Source organism: Prorops nasuta, unplaced genomic scaffold (genome assembly GCF_024137725.1).
Source record: "Prorops nasuta isolate Cenicafe-Biocafe unplaced genomic scaffold, Cenicafe_Pnas_1.2 PNAS00008, whole genome shotgun sequence".
NCBI lineage: Eukaryota > Metazoa > Arthropoda > Insecta > Hymenoptera > Bethylidae > Prorops > Prorops nasuta.
In genome coordinates this window covers 7,294,197-7,313,456 of record NW_027116805.1, presented here as the reverse complement: position 1 = coordinate 7,313,456, position 19,260 = coordinate 7,294,197, and the positions used below count along the sequence as shown (strand labels likewise).

Sequence of the window (19,260 nt, the reverse complement as noted above, 5' to 3'; positions counted from 1 at the left end):
CCGTAGCTGAGAGTAGAAACGTCCCACGATTCGCCAGAGGGCCAACTAAAATAGGGGTAGCACCAAAAACTGAGGGAGGAGCCATCTGAATAATCAAACCTTCTTATTCGACCCTCTTCTTTTCACTCTTTCAATTTCACCTTGAATCCAAACCAAAACCCAACTGTACTTTAAACCTGTATCACATTTTCCCGCCTTTTTTCCCCATGGGTTTAAAAAACCATCGAGTTGCTCGATTGGACAAGAATTTTTCGAAATTTCTTCCACGATCCTGAGTGCATTTCTTTGGCGAGAAAATTTCGTTCCGGTCCAAGTATTCCGTTCATTGAAAGCATTACAACGTTCTATTGGGCATTCAGTATCAAATTCAAAGTGCAATTAGAGTCCTATTACATTTGATCCTCTGTACGAAGCAATAATGACCGAACTGACAATAATAACAATATAATCGCCTTGTGCAGTCTCATTTTCATCAGCTGCCATGAAATTTCACGCGATATTATTAATTTTTGCAATCCATCCATCTTGCGTTTCAATATCGCAAATTTCGCAACTCGAAATCTTAGCGTTGAGTTAAATATTAAAAAGTACTCGTGGAAATTCTTCAGAGTGTTATTTAATTTCGTTAATAGTTTACAAAAATTATAAGGAAGAGTGATCGTGCAACGATTACCGTCGATTGGCCAATATCCAAAGCGCGTTTTCCGCAAGTGACTATAGCGCCAACTAACTACCTAACCTCAAAATTACCTCTGGCTATCCTCGTACTTTCCTCAAATCAATCAATCGAAATCATGGAAAATAATTATTAACTTGCATCGTTTATTTTTATTATTATAAAAATGCTGCTTTTTCCCAACAATAAATATTTATTATCGCATTCATCAAATATTTATTTACAAAGTTAAGGTTAGTTTTTCAAAAATTCGAACGAAGCCGTCGAATTGTCTTTCGAGTAGCGGGGAGATGGGATTAAAGAAGGAGATAAGATTTATTATGAAAATGACGAGTGAGAATTATCATCGTAATTTGAACTTTTTCTGGCAGTCCGGGAAGCCGGTATACTCGGCGGAGACTCGAATGTTGGGTCGATCGATACTCTGCCACCCCCGGCCCCCCAACCGGGCCGATTTTTTTCCGTTCGAGCCTCGCACATGCGCATCCCCTTTTCCGAAGGAAGGGGGGGGGGGGAGGTGGGAATAGAACCAGAGGAGAGCTGCAGCCACCCCAACCCACCTCCCAATCGTTCCCGTCAGCCTCGACCCCACGAATCTACCAAACTTATTCACATTTTCCTCCAGACACTCTCTCTCTCTCTCTCCCTTTTTTTCTCCATCTATATGCTCGATTCTCCTATAATCGTATTGGTAAAAAATTTGCAGAAATTTCTAATTAAAAAATTAATTTTCAGTGCGAAGACTAATCACGATTCTAAGAAATAATTAATTTTCCATCGAATCTACTTTATCGACTGAAAATTACCGACCGAGCGCCGAGCTGCGAGATACTCTTAAGGAGATAATTGAATTTTTTTTTCCTCGATGGAAATCACAGACGAGACGACGAGATTTCGCTGACAGGCGATTTACAGCTGGGGGATCTGTCGGTTTGCAGGAAAATCTAGAAATAGTTACGTGGAATCGATATTGAGGAACGAGAGCCTTAAAATTCCCATAAAAAAATTCGATTTCATTTTCATATAAGATAAGAGTTTCTCGGGGTAATGTTTTCCATTTTTTAACGTACGTCTCATAATTCGGTGAAGTTTGCAGCTGGCTGATTGAAATCGATCAAACCGTCTCGCTGTAAATTAAATAATAAATTACGCGGTAACGGATTTAAAATAGCTGCGGTTTGGACCTAAAAGTAAGCAGTTGCATCGTGCGGTCTCGCGCTGAAAAATTACTTTCTAATGCTGAAATTTTGTTTAAATCCGAAAAAAGGGGAGAGATATTTCGGTACAAAATTCAAATTTAATCGAAACTAAATGGCAAAGTCAATATGGCAACTAGCTAACTTTTTCATTGCGTTAACGAAGAGCGATATGACGTCACGTGACCTATATGATAACCTTAGCAGCGATTCTCTGTTTTCGTTTCTTATTTACCGCGCTTAATCCAAGCGCTTGGCGAAAACAAGTAAATTTTCTCAATGCTCTAACACCAAATTCAACTGCACAGTCGAGTCATTGCCTTCTTCAAACTTTTCTAATCCATGCACCGAGACCCACTGAAAAATTTATCTACCGCGTAAAAGCACTGCTCCCCAATCTGATAAATTTGGCAACCCTGAGAGCATCGACAAAATTGGCGGGAAATTCCCTGGTATCGTACGCGGATTATTTTTGAGAATTTATAAAAAAATGATAAATACCATGTTGACTTTTGACCCAAAGGCCGAGGGAGAAAATGAATTTCGAATTTTTGTCGGATCGTTAAAATTATGTTTAGAAAAGGGAGGATGCTTGGCGAGTTGCAGGGATGACTCGGGACAGTTACTATTCGTGGAATTAAGAAAATAGGAAGAAGAAAAAGAAGAAGAGGAAGACGCGAGGAGGAAGAGGAGGAGTGTTGAGAATTCAGAGCGCAGAACCGTCGTGGCCTCATCGACCTAACCTACTTTATGTTGAACACCGCGCGATGGCGACGCTGGCGCCCCAACGACAGAAACTCCAACGAATCCTTTTTCCCCTCGAACATATCTCGCTCTCCGCTATCCATTCAAACTTTTCCATTTCTCTCGTCCTATCTTTAACCACTATCTTCATTAATCTTCCAAAATCGATTTCATTACCTCAACATTTCAAAAATTATCAAATAAACCAGACGCTTTTAACATTTAACTTATTTTATCCGAATAAAAGTTTTTCTCCAACCATTCAATTCTTTCGTGCGATTCCTCCCAATAATTAATTATACCAGAATATTTCCAGCGAGCTGCTCGTAGATTTTTGGGTAGCCAGAATTTCGGCGTGCAAAAGCAGGTTGGGCTAAATTTAGAAAGTAGCCTAGGCTCCCGGGTCTCTGGTACAACTTTCGTTTCGTACAATCGGTTCTCGAGTTCGTTGAAAAAAATAACCTAGAAAAATCAGATGTTAAATCTACGATACATAGATTTATCAATTTGAAAATTTCCTAATTATTAAAAGTTATATGTCTATGTTCACTCGAGACAAAGAGATTTTCATTTGGCGAAGGCTAGAAAAAAACTTTTGCAACAGTTGGAATTCCACGTTGAAGTTTCGAGGTGAAGATCCATCGACTTGTTTTTCTAAGTTAAAAAACGTGAAACCAGCGACGTATCGCGATGAAAAAGATGGTTTTTTTCGTTGCGCTACGTCCGTACAACGGATATGTGCTTGTTTTCGACAGATTATCGTCATTAAAATGCTTTTCAAGCGTCAGTTTTACGCGTTGAATGAGTCGAAGCTGTCAATGGCCAATTTGTCGCGATCGACGGCAGCGCCATCTGTCAAACTCGTCGAGTGGCGGGAATTTGAATGAAACGCAGTGTAAAAATGAGAAAAGTACGAGAGAGAGAGAGAGAGAGAGAGAGAGAGAAGGGAACAAGTGCTCGTTAAAAAGGAATGATACTCATTAATTAACACGAAAACGCGCGCGCGTCTATTTAGCGCTTCGACTCTCGCGCGCTTTTACCTACAATTACGAAATTTGCTCCGGGCCGCTTTGTGTCGATTAATTGGAACTTGTTTCGCTCGCTTCCAATGGGATGCACTTTAGAATGTGTTTCGCTCTGGGCCGAAAACGATTGAACTATTCGCCCTTTTTGCCAATAGTCCTTCAACAAATTTTATCGAACGCCAGGGTGGTAACTGCTAGCGCCGAATAGGTTAAACGATGACGTCACGGCTTAGAAGCTTAGCGGCAACGGCTATTTATAGATGATAATTCAACTGGAGCATTGTTTCGGAATCAGGCTGATGCCGGCAGGCAGGTGTATAATGCACTACTGACCAGCGTATCTATCCACGCGTCGTATGTGAATATTAATTACTAAATATCACGTCTCTCATTAGTGAAACTCGAAACTGCTGCGTCATTAAAATTAAGCTCGATTCCCCATCACTCTCATCGCGTTATTCCGTACCGGTTCGACTAGGCTAATCCAATATATAAATTTTTAGGTTATGTTGATACGATCGAGGGTTCGACCAATGAAAATAATTGCTCAGCAATTCGCAAATTCTCAAGTGCCACCTGTCGGTGGGTTTTGGAACTAGTTTCCAGTTATGAAAGGGTTAGAGGAGGAGGGGGGGGGGGGTATTAAAACTGGCGCCCCTGGGAGCAGCGTGTCCTCTCGAGCGTACAGGACACCGGAGAGAATCCCAGGACGAAGAGAAGAAAAGGAAGTCTGGAATGAAGTGCGAGAATAAGAAGAGAAGGGAGAAGAAGAAATGGAAGATGAAGAAGAAGCTCTGTGGAATATTTCTGAGGGACGGTGGAGGGGGTAGCATCCTGTGGAAACCGGTTACCCGTAGCACCTTCCCTCCTTCGGGACAGAACTGAGAACTGCAGGACTTTTCAAGCTACACCACAGCCTATTGATAACCCTTCTACGAGAGTATCTGCCTCTTCATAAATATTATTCCGATACAAATATTTATTTCTTATTAACGATCCAGCCACAAATATCTTTTATCACTGATACCAAAACACATCACTGAAAGATTCTTAACACTTTTCGCAAAACTTTATCAGTCCAATATCGATACTCGAGCCATAACTGTTAATAATATTCAGTGCAGGGCAAGTTTCGTTGGGAATAAAACTCTTCGTTTGGATGATTAGTCGAGATAAAGAATTCAACGGTTTTCAGTGGTACTAGCGTGCACCAATTTCCTCAACTGGTACCGCCAGAAAAACTGCAAGGGTCATTAACTCTGTTCCTGGCATGCAATTGTGAAACTTTCCCCAGTGTTGCTGGAATGCATCACTCTTTTTTCACTCGTCTTTTTTCTTTGCACGAAGGAACGCTCCTTCTTTCCTAGATGTAACGTTTCGGCTTAATAGACGCTCGGGGCAAAAAAAATGGAGAGAAGACGGGGACCGGAAGTCGAGCGTTAGCCATCGGCAGAAATAGCGATAATTTGAATTAAATAATGAAATAAGGGGTGGGGGTAGAATTTAAAGAAAAAGAGGCTTCCTTCGCGACGATCATTCTGATAAGTTTTGTATCATGGACGGATCATGAAGAATACTTGCAGGTTATTTTTGCGAGGCACGCTTATGATCTTGGTAGCTCATAACGGGACTAGATCTGGTCTTGAGAAGCTGGGGTCTCTTTGGTTTTTGCAGTGACTTGGAAGGGCAACTTTGGAATCCTGAGAGAGAGAGAGAGAGAGAGAGAGAGAGAGGAGGGGGCTCCCCTTCCGTGAGACAGTACTGATGGCACCCCCACCAATACGTTTTCTCTTCTCTAAGTTCTCTGCTCCCCTCCCTCCTCTTTCTCAGACTTGCAGCAATCCTTCCAGCTATTTTATCTCTCCATCTTGCATTCTCTAATACTACCATCCTTCTCTATTGCTATTTATATTTTTATTGCAATTTCTCCTCTTTCTGTCTGTCTCACTCTGTCTCTCCTCCCACCTCTCTGTTTCTTTGCTGCTCTCTGCAACTTAGTGCTTCGTCGTGGTGTGGACGCTCCACTCCCCCCCCCCTCCTCTCCCCTACTCCCCTACCAATATTTCCTCCCACCAAAAAAGCTTTCGTCTCGTTCCTCTTAACTTCCTATCTTTCTCATGGCTGGCTGCCAGCTTTCTTTCTCTCACGTGTGGAACGATGACCCCCAACCTTGTCTCGTTATAGACCCCCCTCCTCCCCTCTCTAATCCATACTTCAGATTGCAGTACAAGTCCCTGTTTCTTCTCCCTATACCAGCACTTCTCTCCCTGCAATCTTGTTTTGATTAAATATAATTTTTGCTGTTTATTATATTTAACGTTATTTTTCATTATTCTTTAAGTTTTATTTTATTTTTTTTTTTAATAATAACCATTGGTATAAGGTAGTGTTCTAGGTAAAATTCCATTATTATAATAATTACTAGAAGTTTTAGAAAATGACATTAAGGTTTTAAAAATAAAATAATGATCACGTGTAAATTATATGTAATATATAAATGTACAATTTCATTAAAGTACTGTGTTATTTTTCAATTCGTTGAAAAATTATTACAGTAATTGAACAGTTTTCATAATTGTAATTGCAATAATATTTGTTTAAAACTTTGTAGGAAATTGTGAAATGGGAAAATTGAGGAGGCAAGGAACGGTTGTGAGATTATTTTTATTGTTTCGAAAATTAAATAATAATAAAATAGTGACAAGATTGAGTATTTTGCACGGTAGGAGGGAAGGTTTGCAAGTTGCGAGAGTTTTCATAGCGTCCCTCTCCCACGTTCCAGATACTGCCACTTCTCGTTCCGTTCGAGCCATCCGAGAATCGCGTTTGCGTTTTCACGTGTCTCTTCCTCCTATCACTCCGAGTGTCTTCCTTCATTTTTCTCCCAGCTTCCGTTTCGCTTCCACTTCCTCGATTCGTCATTCTTCTCAACCCCTCCCCCCCCTCCTCCCCCACACCTTCATCTTACCTCTTCTATCACGTTACGAAAACATCACTGCATCGTGCTTATGGCATTAAATTATAATTCACAATTTCACTGTGTATCGCTATTACAATATTAAAATTTTAAATTAAACAAGAATTTCGTTTAACCGATAAAAATATTGACCCAGGTCAAAATATCGAGAATCGAGGACAGTCAGGTGGATTTTTAGGACTCCCTGCAGGTGGAAGCAGCCAGGGTTTGTTAAACCCTCCTCGAAGGGAGAGAAAACGTTTCGTGTTCAATTAAAATTATCAGATTATGCGAGACGTATTACCGAGTGCTGTATGAATAATAACTCTCGAGGAGAAGGAACAGTACAATACACCCACGCTAGCACCAACACACCCACGAAATCCGCGTGGGAGACGAAGACGGTGCAAGAATCTCGAAAGTAACAGCGTGGGCGTTCAAAAAAGAATCGTGCAATCACTTTACCTTACTAGGAATCACTTTTGAAATATATTTTTCCACGTTGATGTATATGGGTGAAAAAGTTGAGAACCACTGATTCAACAGCAAGAATTTATTTATCAAGGACAAATTCGAAATGGCTCGCTACGTTTCGGGAAAGTTAATTTGAAAGCATTTCTACTGTTTATTATTAAAATATTTTTGCAAATATTGTTCGAACGAAGGAATGCCGCTTCGTTATTGGCACAAAACCACTCGATGGTGAATGGTACTTTACGAGAAAGTAACTGGCACTGCCGGACCTTACGTAAGATACCTCATTGCCGAAGAATTATACGCTGGAATTTCATCTTAAATAAACAAACGTCCCTCCAACATCAATTACTTCATTTTAAAACCGATAGCTTCTCCGTCAAACGTCAGATTTTTTTTTTAAATTATTCCCCACCCTCTTTTTTTAGTCAAGAACAATTGAAACAGTCCTGAAGATTTCTGAGAATTTTTCTAAAATCTTCTGGAATGCCTTTTTTTGTGGTTGCGAGAAAAAAACTGATAAATTTAAAGTTTATCGGTGAATGGGCGGTTTGTGCTAATAGCGATAAGGGAGATAATCTCTTAGAAGAGTGGGGGGATCGCGTGTTAGCAATTACGTCACTGGGAGGTGCGAACTCAGGTGCAGCCTGCTACGTGACCGGCGTGCATGGTCTTGCAAGGTCGTGTAGATTATCTGAGTCGCAATACCAAGTGACATGTGTTTGTCGACACGGTGAATGAACTCTGTTTCGCTATCGTGAATCCCCCACATATAGGCAGTCGAAATCTCGAGAGAAACCACCGAGATTACCTTGATCGAAATTATAAAGATGTGTAGGAAAATTAAAATTACATATTTTATGTTAGAATTATCGAAAAGTGTATTTATAATTTTAAAATACGCTTTTCGGTTGCTCAAAGTTACTATAAAATAGTTCCCCACCAACGAAACTACTTTCAACTTTCGTACTTGGTCAGCGGTTTTTCCCCGGGCGCTTCTGGTACGTTCCAAAGTTGGCCGCGTGACGCCAGAGGGCGCTGCCGAGGCACGCGCCGCGTCAAATATGGCGGCTCCAATCGATCTGCTTTTTTCCAGGCTACCGAAGCCGTTTATCGTTCTCGCATATCGCATTCCACTGCTTCTTGCACGAGCTCGACTAATTTTGCTTCGACTGGAACACTTGGCTTCGGTAAATATTCGTGTGTTGTTATTTTTCGATCGATGGATCGATCGAGTCTCGTCCAATCGGACGAAAGTCGAACGGTTTGTCTAACCACACCAACGAAAGAATTGAGAATTATCGAAACTATGTTGAATCCCGTTTTTTTCCTTAGTCAAGTACATTCTGTAAGAGACATTGAAAAGTAACCGACATAACCTCAAAATGTGTAAAGAACATCGATGGCAGTTTGGAGGTTAGAACGCAATGTACCGTAGCTTTAAGGTTAGGTTTCGTGGAAGACTGAGCGATGGATGATGCGATTGTTTTGTTGAGGTAGAGTTAGGTGTCACGTGGGATACACATAACACTTATGGGAAGCCGGTGGTTAAAGCGATTGCGGTGTGTTGTGTTGGTATAGAGAGTAGGGAAAGAGAGAATAGAATAGTGTAATGTATGTGTAAGAGAAAGAGATACATGGAAGGAAAGGGAGGGGAAGAAGAAGAGCCGAGCACGTCAATGAACGAATGGTAGAGAGGGCATCAGGGCACGTGTGAATGAAGTAAGTGGCAAGTGGTAGAAGGAGGAAGGGGGGATGAATGGTGCATCTTAGAACTCAGCTGACACGCCAAACCCCTCGGGGATACCGTCTTGAATTTCAAATTAATTTAAAAGCAACGCTTCTTTTCCTCCTTGACGCATCGTTGCCTGTGAGATTTATATAACCTCCCCCCTCCCTCAACTTTACATTGCCCAAACTCGTTTGAACACTATTCAAATGCTTCCAAGAATCTCGTCCGACCGAGTAAACCTAAACATTTCTTATTTATATCTAAAAAGGATCTAATTGTGTCTAAATTAACGTACCACATTTTCCCCTCTGTCGATCGAGAGCTACGGTGGAGAATCGCCCGGATGAGAAAGGAAAATTTATTTTTCTCCAGTACTTTATTGACTCTTCACGATTGAGCAGCATTTACGAAGATTACTCGGTCAGAGGTACTGGTCGAGAATTCGCTAACGGTTAGTATTTAGTCAATCAAGCGAAGGTTAAAGGTTATTCGGAGCGTCAAGAGCTTACTGGGACCTTTTCCTGAAAACGAAAAGCTGATTGGGTTATTTTTGGTCAGCTTCTCCCTAAATCCAATCGTCTTACACAGTTGTGTTCTATATACTGAGGAAAAAGCTACTTGAAACGAGGAAGAAAAAAATTAATAACAACGAGCGAGCTAACCGTAGAAGGAAGTGCCCCGCAGATTAGTACGAAAATTGAAGGTTACGAAGAGCGAAAGTAGAGTTGAATTGTAAATTGGATATAACACCCTGTATATATAACACACTCATTGAATTATCCAGAGGCCGATAGACCACACCGGACCAACGAACCTCAGCTTTCACTTTCGAACAGTGCGGGGAGTCAGCGTATCACCTCGAATAAGACGCGCGCGGGGAAACGGGGAAAAATTTAAACGCATCCATAAATCATCGCGAGCGAGGCGTCTTAATTACCGGAGAGTCGCGCGCATTGACACGACAGCGACCAATTCGATCGGCAGAGTCACATAAACAGGCGTAATAAAATTAATTGACTCGATGATCGGTAATAAAGTGGATAATAAAGATGAGGATAAAGATAAAAAAATATCGGTGATTGAGATAAAAATGATGACGGCGTGGGACGGGCGGAGGTGATAAAATTGGTTTTCTGAATGAAATTTCAGGTTGTGACGTAGGAGAAAGGGGGTGGGGAGGGGGAGGGAGTGGAGTTTGGTCGCGCAAATCGGGAGGTGAGCAACAGCTGTTATCGTGTTACGATTCGCATGAGTGTGGCTCGTAACTTCATATCATCGTAGCGGTGCCTGCGGTGCTTGTGGATGGGCAATGGGGAGTAGGAGGGGGGGGCAGGGGAAGGAGAGTAGAGGGGAATGAGAGGGAGTTTGAAGGAAGGAGAGGGCTCGGGGGAGTGGGTCAAGTTCGCTACGCTTATGATAGCATTTCTGCTACGTTCCACTTCTACCCCCTTCTCCCCTTTCTCTCCTCACCGACCCATCCCCCTCCCCCTCCTTCCTTCCTACATTCCCTTCAACTACCTTAAAGCTGCCTACTTCTTCGTTTTCCCGGTACTATAGCCGCACAAACCTATCGCTCGTCAGTCATTTCCGTTCTACATCCATTGAGAATTCGTCGAAACAAAATTTATCCCTTCCCCTCGTAATTTCACGAAACTGCCTCTGTTTGTCAACAAAGAGGATTCGTCGATTCGAGCGATTCTCGGAATTCAAAGGTTTTAGATTCTTCTCTGCTGAGAGCAGGGAATTGTTTCTTTATTGTTTTGGAATTTTTCGGTGTAACTTCGTTTGTTTTGGTTTTGTCAGTAAGGGCAAGGTCGTGAGTGTGGAACGAAGAAGTATTCAATGAACGTCAATGTCTATTCTGTAAACAACTGTGGCGCCCGGTGGGTTTCTAGTAAAGGATTGAGTAGAGGGGAGGGGGAGAGGTAGCGGGCCCCACTCCTTGATTCTCGTGGAGCGTTCGCCGAATCGGACAGTTTACGAGCACGGAAACCAGTGATTACCATCGCTTCGCTGATTCACCATTCTGCTTTCCTCTCTCTCTCTCTCTCTCTCTCTCTCTCTAACTCCAAGAGCAAACTACATTCCTGCACCACGTGCTCCTTCCAGAATACCTGCTGATTTCCTAGAAATTGAATTTCCATCCTCGTATTCGTGCCTCGTGGAGGACCCTTGGTCAATGAACCGTTCTCTTCAGCAAAGCTTGAATGAACTAATATGAATTTTAAAAATAAAAACAATGATGCTAAGAAACACACACACACGCATACATATATATGTATATATAGAATAATGTAATATATATAAAAATGGAAGAAATTAAATGTTCTAAATGGGACTTTAAAAAATTGTGAAAAAGAAAGAGAAAGGTTTTGGGATGAATCAGTCAATGGGCTTTGGATGCAGGTGGAGGTTCATTGATCTGTTTTGATGCCGGTGAAAGGGGAGGGGATCGTATCGGAAGAGGTGGAGGAGGAGGATGAGCAGGGGGAGGGCAGGAATGAAATTGGGTGGAAGAAGGTGGTAATTCCCGTAGGGATTTTGCAGGGAGCAGGAGGGGGAAGTGGATGATCCAATGGCTCATGTGTTTCACGCTGGGATATACATATATCGGCTCTTCAGCTTCCGATTTATGCATGCTTTGCCTTATGTGCCGACCCTCAGTTTGCCAGCAACAAGTGTCACGACGATATACTCTCGCCGAGGTAGACCCGAAAAAGTATGCGGAGTACTACCCCCTCCCCCTCCTCCCTCAACTACCAGAAAAAAAACACCGCTCCACGCTCGTCTACGCAAAGTACAGTGGACGTCAAAAATTATTCAAACAAACGTGTTTTCCTGCTCGACAAAACGAAAGTGTGGAATATTGCAACTTTTTTATCTTTGCTCGCAATAAAACAAGAAAGAGAGAGAAAAATTATTCACCATTTTTAAAACAAGATTCTAGTAGTCAAGTATTTATTTATACAAAGAGTACAGTTGTTCTAAACAATTGTTCAAAACATTTTTTTGTTCAACAAACAAGAATGCTCAATATATAAAATTTTTAAGATTACTCCATAGTGTGCAGTTAATTAACAAACACGAATAATAGTGTGGGTGTAAAAGTACGATTGGCAGAGTACGGAGCAGGAATTCCCGAAGGGGATCCCGTTTCTAGAAGGTGAGGATTGTTTTTGCGAGCGTTAGGTGTGCAAGGCAGGCACGCGTCTTGTCCGTTGTCGTTTCCTAGACAGGGCGGGAGAGAGAGAGAGAGAGAGAGAGAAGGGGTGGGGAGAGATAGAAGGACCGCCCAACGAGCGCATCCGCTGGATCAAGATGTTCTTTTCACACCTCGATACTCCATATGGAGCCATGAGAGGAAACCCAACCGCCTCCTTTTTTCTTATCCACCTTTTTACTTCAAATGACAACCGGCAGACCAATTAATTTCTCCTTGCGATAAAATGCCTCTTTCTCCACTCCTCCTTGAAAAACAGCCTGTATAATGTTACGTCTGAATTCCTCCTTCCCGCCTTTTTCATCACAATCCCTTTTTTTTTTCTTAGAAGAAACGGCAAAAAAATTGTCAAGATGAATTTGGAAATTGGATGATGATATATATATATATATATATATAAATTATACAGGGCGCTGCTTCGATAATTCAACGAATGATCGTTACGGAGGGAGAAGGAGGATGGATGGACGGGAATTCCGTGGGATGGGTTCATTCACGAACGCGGAAGAGGCGTTATCTGGTGCGACCTTGAAATTCCCAATAACCTCCCTCTGGATGTTCCTTGCACCGAGGGCTCTCGCCTACTTTATCGCCCCTGGACGCCTCTTCGCGCTTCCCATGACCTCCCCCAGCTAAATGTGAATGGCTTATCCCCTTTCGTAGTATCACTCCCACACGTTTAATTCACGTACAGATACGAGCTCTTTAATTATTTTTACACGCTACTCTAAGAAATTTTTCTTGTTTGCTTTTGAAGATTTCAATTCGTGATAATCTTTCGTAGAAAGAGATTGTGGTATCTTATTTATGATTTGCTTTAATAAACACGTTAAAACTGTGAGGAACAAAAAAAAAATAAGTACAGGATGAGAAAAAAATTTTTAACGTGTTAAGGTGAATTTGAGAAGAAATTTTGAGGACGAATTGGACAAACCAAGACGAGATATTTTTTATATAAATAGCGATGAAAATTTTTAGTAATAATTTTTTTTTAAGAGATATCAAAAATGCTAATAAGAGGAAGAGAGAAAGAGAAATAGGGGCGGGGCGAGACGATGGTGGTAGTATGAATTTGGGAGGGGATGTAGGAATGAATGGCACACACAGAGAGAAGCTAATAGCGCATTCAGCAGGTTACGCCAGGTCAGTTAGCTCTTAACTGGCACGTCGCCGTTAAACCGTAACACTACAGTCTTCCTGCACCCTTTGACCCGCGGGACATTGTTCACGTGCCTCTCCCCGGATATCCCGCAGCTCACCCTTAAAACCATCCACCTTTCTCGCTCCAAAACTCGTTTACTTTAACATAAACAACGCCTAAATATTGAATTTTCACCTATTTTTTCCTTATTTACAGTAATCCTACGAGTATTTATTCTTGAGTTTGAAAATTACTCGAAAAAGTTTCGGACAAAGAGGGAATTTTATACTTTGTTTTGTTTGTGTGTGTGTGTTTTTTTTTAGATGCAGTTCCGCGAATGGGGCCCGGGTCGGTAAGGCACGTGGCAACAATCAACGTCCCTCCCGGCTACGTCGCACGAGCCTCGACTGCCGGTTCACTCTTTGCAAATCGACTCCGACACGTGTGCTGTGTTCCCAGCACCAACACCTATGTAGACTCGGATTGAATATCACCAACGCTAGAAATCATTTGATGAACCGACCGAGCGAGAGTCAATCGTATCAAGCTAATTTATTAAACAGATCGAATGAGCTGATTCGATGAAGGTACTCCAAACTAATAGGATTTAGAAAAGAGTGCGTTATCGTGAAACGAGAAGAATCAACGGATAATCCGTGCTTATTTATAGAGTAAAAATTATTTCTAAAGCGAGAATCGACAGTTTGACAAAAAATTTTGAAACACCCTGTAGAATGAGAAAAAAGGGGAGGGGCGAAGAGGAGGTTTGGCCGAGTGAGAGAAGGGAGGGGGTATGAAGTGGTTGGAGGCGTGAAGGCGGAAGAAAGTTGGGGGTATAAACAGGAAATGCGAGGTCAGGACGGCGGAAAGCAGCAAGCGTGGCTGCTGACAGGCTATTAGTCTGCTGTGAGTCTGCGGAGAGTGAGAATAATAGCCTAGGTGTGACATTGCCCCAGTATTAGACTCGTGCCAGAAACCCCTTCCTTCGTTCCTCCTTCTCCACCTAACCTAACCTTCACGACAACTCCTTAACCGAGGCATTATAGTCGTAATCCTTTGGATCAACCCCCTCCCACGATACTGCAATCCGGACATATCTGGATTTTTTATATCATTTTAATTAATAAATAACAATTGATGATTGGAGAATTTCTATGCAGAGTTCTCATTGGAGGGGAATAAAGATTGTTATATTTTTAATGATTTTATTATTATTTTGCAGGAGAGGAAGATTTGTACAGAAGAGGCTTCCATCGTATCAGATTGGAAGCTGTAAATTTTAAGAGGCAAGGGGGTAGTGGTAGGGAAGGAAAATAGTCGAACTGGCTTGGTGTTCGTCTTTAATAGCCCCCGCCCTCCGAGCTGGGTGAAATAAAGCTGGAATGGGTGGGTGGGCTTACTGGAAGTGGGATGGGAAACTGGATGGGGTGGAATGCGTCGCGACGCCGCAGGCCGACGCAGACTGCGAAACTTTTGACCGCGTCGTCGATCTGTTTGACCCTAGCAAACACTCACACAAACGTTTTACAATCCCCTACAACTCACACCCCCGTGATACTTAAAGCTGAAACTGACACGCGCCACGATTATATTAAAAGCATGAATGAAACTTTCGACAATTCCATTGGGATATTTTTAATATTGTTTACTTTGCTTTTATTTATATTGATTAGTAACTCGAAATGAGAAATTAACAAAAAATTAAAATTTGCAATTATATAACAGAAAGGGGCGTGGCATAGAGTTGGAATTAAATGAAAATTAGTTTAGCCGAATGGAAGTCCAGGCAATTTGTTAATTTCCTTTGACACGCGATAGGACCTTTTCTGTCGCTCGCGAGAAATTCCATCATCCAATCGGCCCTTTGTCATCCACCCTACCAAGAATCCAGCTATTCCAATCATTCGCTATTCGACCCTTCTTCCTAACTTAATTACACCTGCTAATTTTTTCTTTTAGCATCGTGTCGTAAATTATATTGACAATATGTACCGAGAATGGTGAAACGACAAAGTGGACGAAAAAATGACGATTGAGATTGGTGGAATAATAAAAAAAATAATTAGTAGAATAAAAATGATTAAAAGACTAATAAGAATTTTTTAATCAAATCTATCACAAGGGACGAGGATTTTATTGAATCAAAGCTTTACGAGAATGATGGGCTTTTATAGGCTTGTAGCTATTGACAGGATCGTTTGTTAAAGTATTCGAGGCTTTGGGATACTTCCGGTATGGGGATGAAGCTGGTTGAATCACCTGCGAATACACAGGGTGAATTCTCAGAAGTGATACTAGTGGGGGTTTATGGTCGGAGTTACGAGGATCTTAAGGGCTTGGAACGACTGGCCGGGGTTACGCAACGGTCGAAACTGCAAGTTCAACAGTCAAGGTCACGTGCGCCAGGCGGGACTCATAGTTTCCATTCTGCACACCGGGATGACCCAGTTCGAGAAAGAATTCTCCCAACGACCGTCGCAACTTTATCCATCCACTTCGCCCCCCCCCCCCCTCCTCTTCACCACTTGAGAAATCTCCCAAATAATTCAGCATCCATTCTCAGTCTTCCCCCACCGCTTATGCTTCAAATCCACTAAAATACCTCGTATAAACTTTTCACAAGTTTCAATACTAAAATAATACATAAAGATCAAGACACATGCTAGTTTCTCAACGACGAGTAAGTACACACACACACACACACATATAATATAGCATGTTTACTTTAACTCACCTCAGAACGCGTGAATATAAAAATGTATTTATTTCTGACTATACAACAGATATCAATTTTTGCTTATCACGCGTTGTTGGATGTAAATAGAAAATATTCTTGAAAAGGTTCAATAAAAAATTCATATCTCTTATAGTTACACAGATTAATTAAATTTTACATCCAAGCTTTGGAACCAATTAAGAAGTATACATCCGGTAGACCGTTGAGGCACTGCCATTTTTTATACAATAGTTAAGAGTAAAGAAGAGGTGGTGCGGGCAAGCTAAAGGAGGAGAGGGGTGACGAATGGGAATTGTGGATTATTAGGAAAGTAAATACATAGATTGATTACAGAATATTCATCGGTATATCCAAAGGGAGAGAGTATCAGTGATGGACTGTCGTTGGCAAGTGAATTTCATTGACAGCGCGTCACTTATGGAAGCGTTTGTCATCCATTTGAGGATGGGGCTCTGGTAGTCCTGGGGATGCACCAATACAAATTCTCCACTTGGTGCAACAGGTCCTCGAGGATGCAATCACATGCCGGGCCGAACATCGTTTCCGGTCACTTCCTACATCCAACTTACTCCACCCTTTAACCTCTCCAGCGCATATTATCGATACTCTTGGTGAAAGGCATTCCTCCTGATATATATATATATATGAAAAAAGATAAAAACTAGATGAGATAAGATAATGGGGAAACTGGTGAATGAAACGAATTAGATAATCGAGTGGCTTACAGGGAGTTAAATGGGCTCTTTGCTTCCTGTTGCTTGACGGGGATGGGGATGTTTCCGAGTGGTGACAGGGGTGAGAGATAAGTGGAGGTATAGTCTTTGTTAATTTGAGCTTAATGCAGTCGAAAGCTGTTGCTGGTTGGACGCGGACAATAGGGTCACTGGGGCGTTCCGTGCCAAGTTTTCATCGCGGCACAAGTTTAGACCACGCGTCGCTACGGCCTGTCGTAAACTTCACTTCAATGCTCGTCTTAAATGGCCATTTAATGCCACGATAAAAAAACTGCCTCGCCTCCACTTACCACCACCGTCTCTCTTCGAAAACAAGACGTCATATCTTTTCTTCCTTTTTTCCCGCTCGTTCCACTTCTCTTTATTTTTCTTTTTACATACACTGCAACTGTAACTAAACGTCTCTTATTTACCCAAACTGAAGAATGAGTTTGAAGCATAAAAAGCTTACCGTTGAAAAAGCCCGGCTCTTCGGGTAGGTTTCCGTGAGAGGCTACACTCTGTTCCGGTGGTTATCAAAATTTCATAAATCGTCAGCTTGGTTTCACTGGTACACAAAAATTCACTTTTAGGTTAGAAGATGTAGAGAGCTGGACAAAAGAACAAAACAAACTGCGCCATGGCACAAGCTACGCGAGGCTCCTACTGCGAGTGACTATATGGGAAGGTGAAAAAAAAGCAAAACAAAGCGGAAAATTCGTGGAACATTCAGTGGAGCGATCGATGATGTTTGTGCAAACAATGACAAATCGGATTAGCCGAATTTCGCGTTGACGCTCGTACGTGGAAAGGGGGAAGAGGGAGGTAGAGAATGGGGTAAATGGGGAAGAGAGGGGGAGGGGGGGGGGGGTTAGCGTAAGGTCTAAATTAAAGCCTGAAGCCAGAAAGGGAATTACGCGCTGTAGTGGTCCAAACCTTATCGTCCAGGTGAATGTGTGCATTCGTTCGCGCGTGTTTATACGTCCAGGCGAGGCTAAGTGTGTGTACGTGTGCGCCTGAACAATGCTTGTTGGGTAAAAATGCGCTAAGCGTGTCATTCCGGCTTTGGCGAACCTGTTGCTGCACCCCCTTCGGCCCCTTGTGCAATGAGAGAGACACGTATATGCTTAGAGCATGGAAGAAGAGAGGAGGAGGGGGCTACAGAGAGGGGAATATGTGCCGTCTTATGCTAAACTTTGTGTGACGGCGCCACTTGTCGGTCCAAACCCCCGCTGTCCTCGACTTCCACATACAAAATCACACATCACTGCTTGTATCTTTTTCTCTTCCTTTTTTTTTTCTCATGCCTTTTATAAATTATTTTGCTCTTACCTTCTATCATGTTCCTCATCCTTTTTCTTCAAAACTAAAGCATCAGCCAGTGAAAGAATTATTTTCAAATATAAACGTTAGTAGTTAAAAACAAAACTTCTCTCTTTCCACTACATTCTCCCTCCTTCTTTTTTTGGTATTTTTAATAAAAAATTCAACCCCCTGCAAAGTCGTATCCCCCACTCTCCCCAATTCTGCTCCATCGAACGGCTCCTTGAAAAAAAAAATAAAGATCCGAGCCAGAAAAAGTAGAAGATCGAGCCGCGAGCGAGGCGTCTTCTCAGCTTCCGACCCGATCCATCTTTTATCGTTCCTTTCGGTTTTAGGATTACAGCTCTCGCTCAATGTCAGGCAGATTTACCTCGTTGCGATGTTCTCGTCTTTCTCGGGTTCTACCTCGTCACGATAGCGAATCGACGTATTAATCGCGCTTTTCGTCAAGCTCACGTTGCTCGACACTGATTGGATAAGCCATTGCAGGTAACCTGTAAAATCGAAAAAAAACTATTAAGAGCAATTGGCCAGGGAATATTTCAATCAAGAAATGAGTAGAGATGAAGCGATGCTGGGGGAAATAGAAAAATGAGTCATTGATCCTACGAACACAGTCTTGATGAATTCGTGCTTTAAGCTCTTATCGAGATAGGTTAAGATGGTTCGTGGTGACCTTGAGCCTTGGTGGGAGAAGAGAGAAAGAGGCAGATACACATGCACACACACACGTAGACAGATTCGTAGAGATAGAATGGAGGATGGAAAGGGTAGTTCGGTCGCGTAGGGGAATGCACGTAGACAGGAGAGCACACGGTACACGAGCTTTGTAACCTACATTTACCTTCGAGTACTCCAACGGAGAACCTAACCTCTCCGATGCGGTCACAGCCACTTCGGGGGTGGTGGAAAGGGCCTTGGCTTATGAATGGAGAAACTTCTGGCCGGCCTCGTGTAAATATTAACGCCCCCGTTTACACAAGGACACCAATACGGAAGAAAGGGCTTCCGCATTTGGTAACCTAACCTTCCTTATCTCCCTCCAACCATTACCACACGCATTCACCAAGTCTCCAAATGCTCGGCCTAGAATTCAACGAGTCACGAGGATAATTCTCCAAATTACCCCAACTTATTTACCATACGAAATTACACTATGCCGCAAATATTTAGCTTCACTTTTTAGGTTATGTCACATACAGATCACACAAATTGTAAGATAAACTCATCGTTTCAGATTTACGAATCTTGTTTCTATTGTTAGAGATATTCCGATCACTCGTGTAAATTAATTTAAGTGGCTCGTAGCATGCGATAGAATCT

General features: G+C 42.1%; 1 long non-coding RNA gene across 1 annotated transcript; it reads right to left on the bottom strand.

The window, feature by feature from the left end:
- Nucleotides 1-16,043: 16,043 nt before the first annotated feature.
- Nucleotides 16,044-17,351, bottom strand: LOC136775586 (uncharacterized). The gene is made up of 3 exons (XR_010822953.1): nucleotides 17,087-17,351; nucleotides 16,627-17,029; nucleotides 16,044-16,528 (listed from the first exon to the last, which is right to left on the bottom strand). It is a non-coding gene; the product is annotated as an uncharacterized lncRNA (long non-coding RNA).
- Between the last annotated feature and the right edge of the window lie 1,909 nt (nucleotides 17,352-19,260).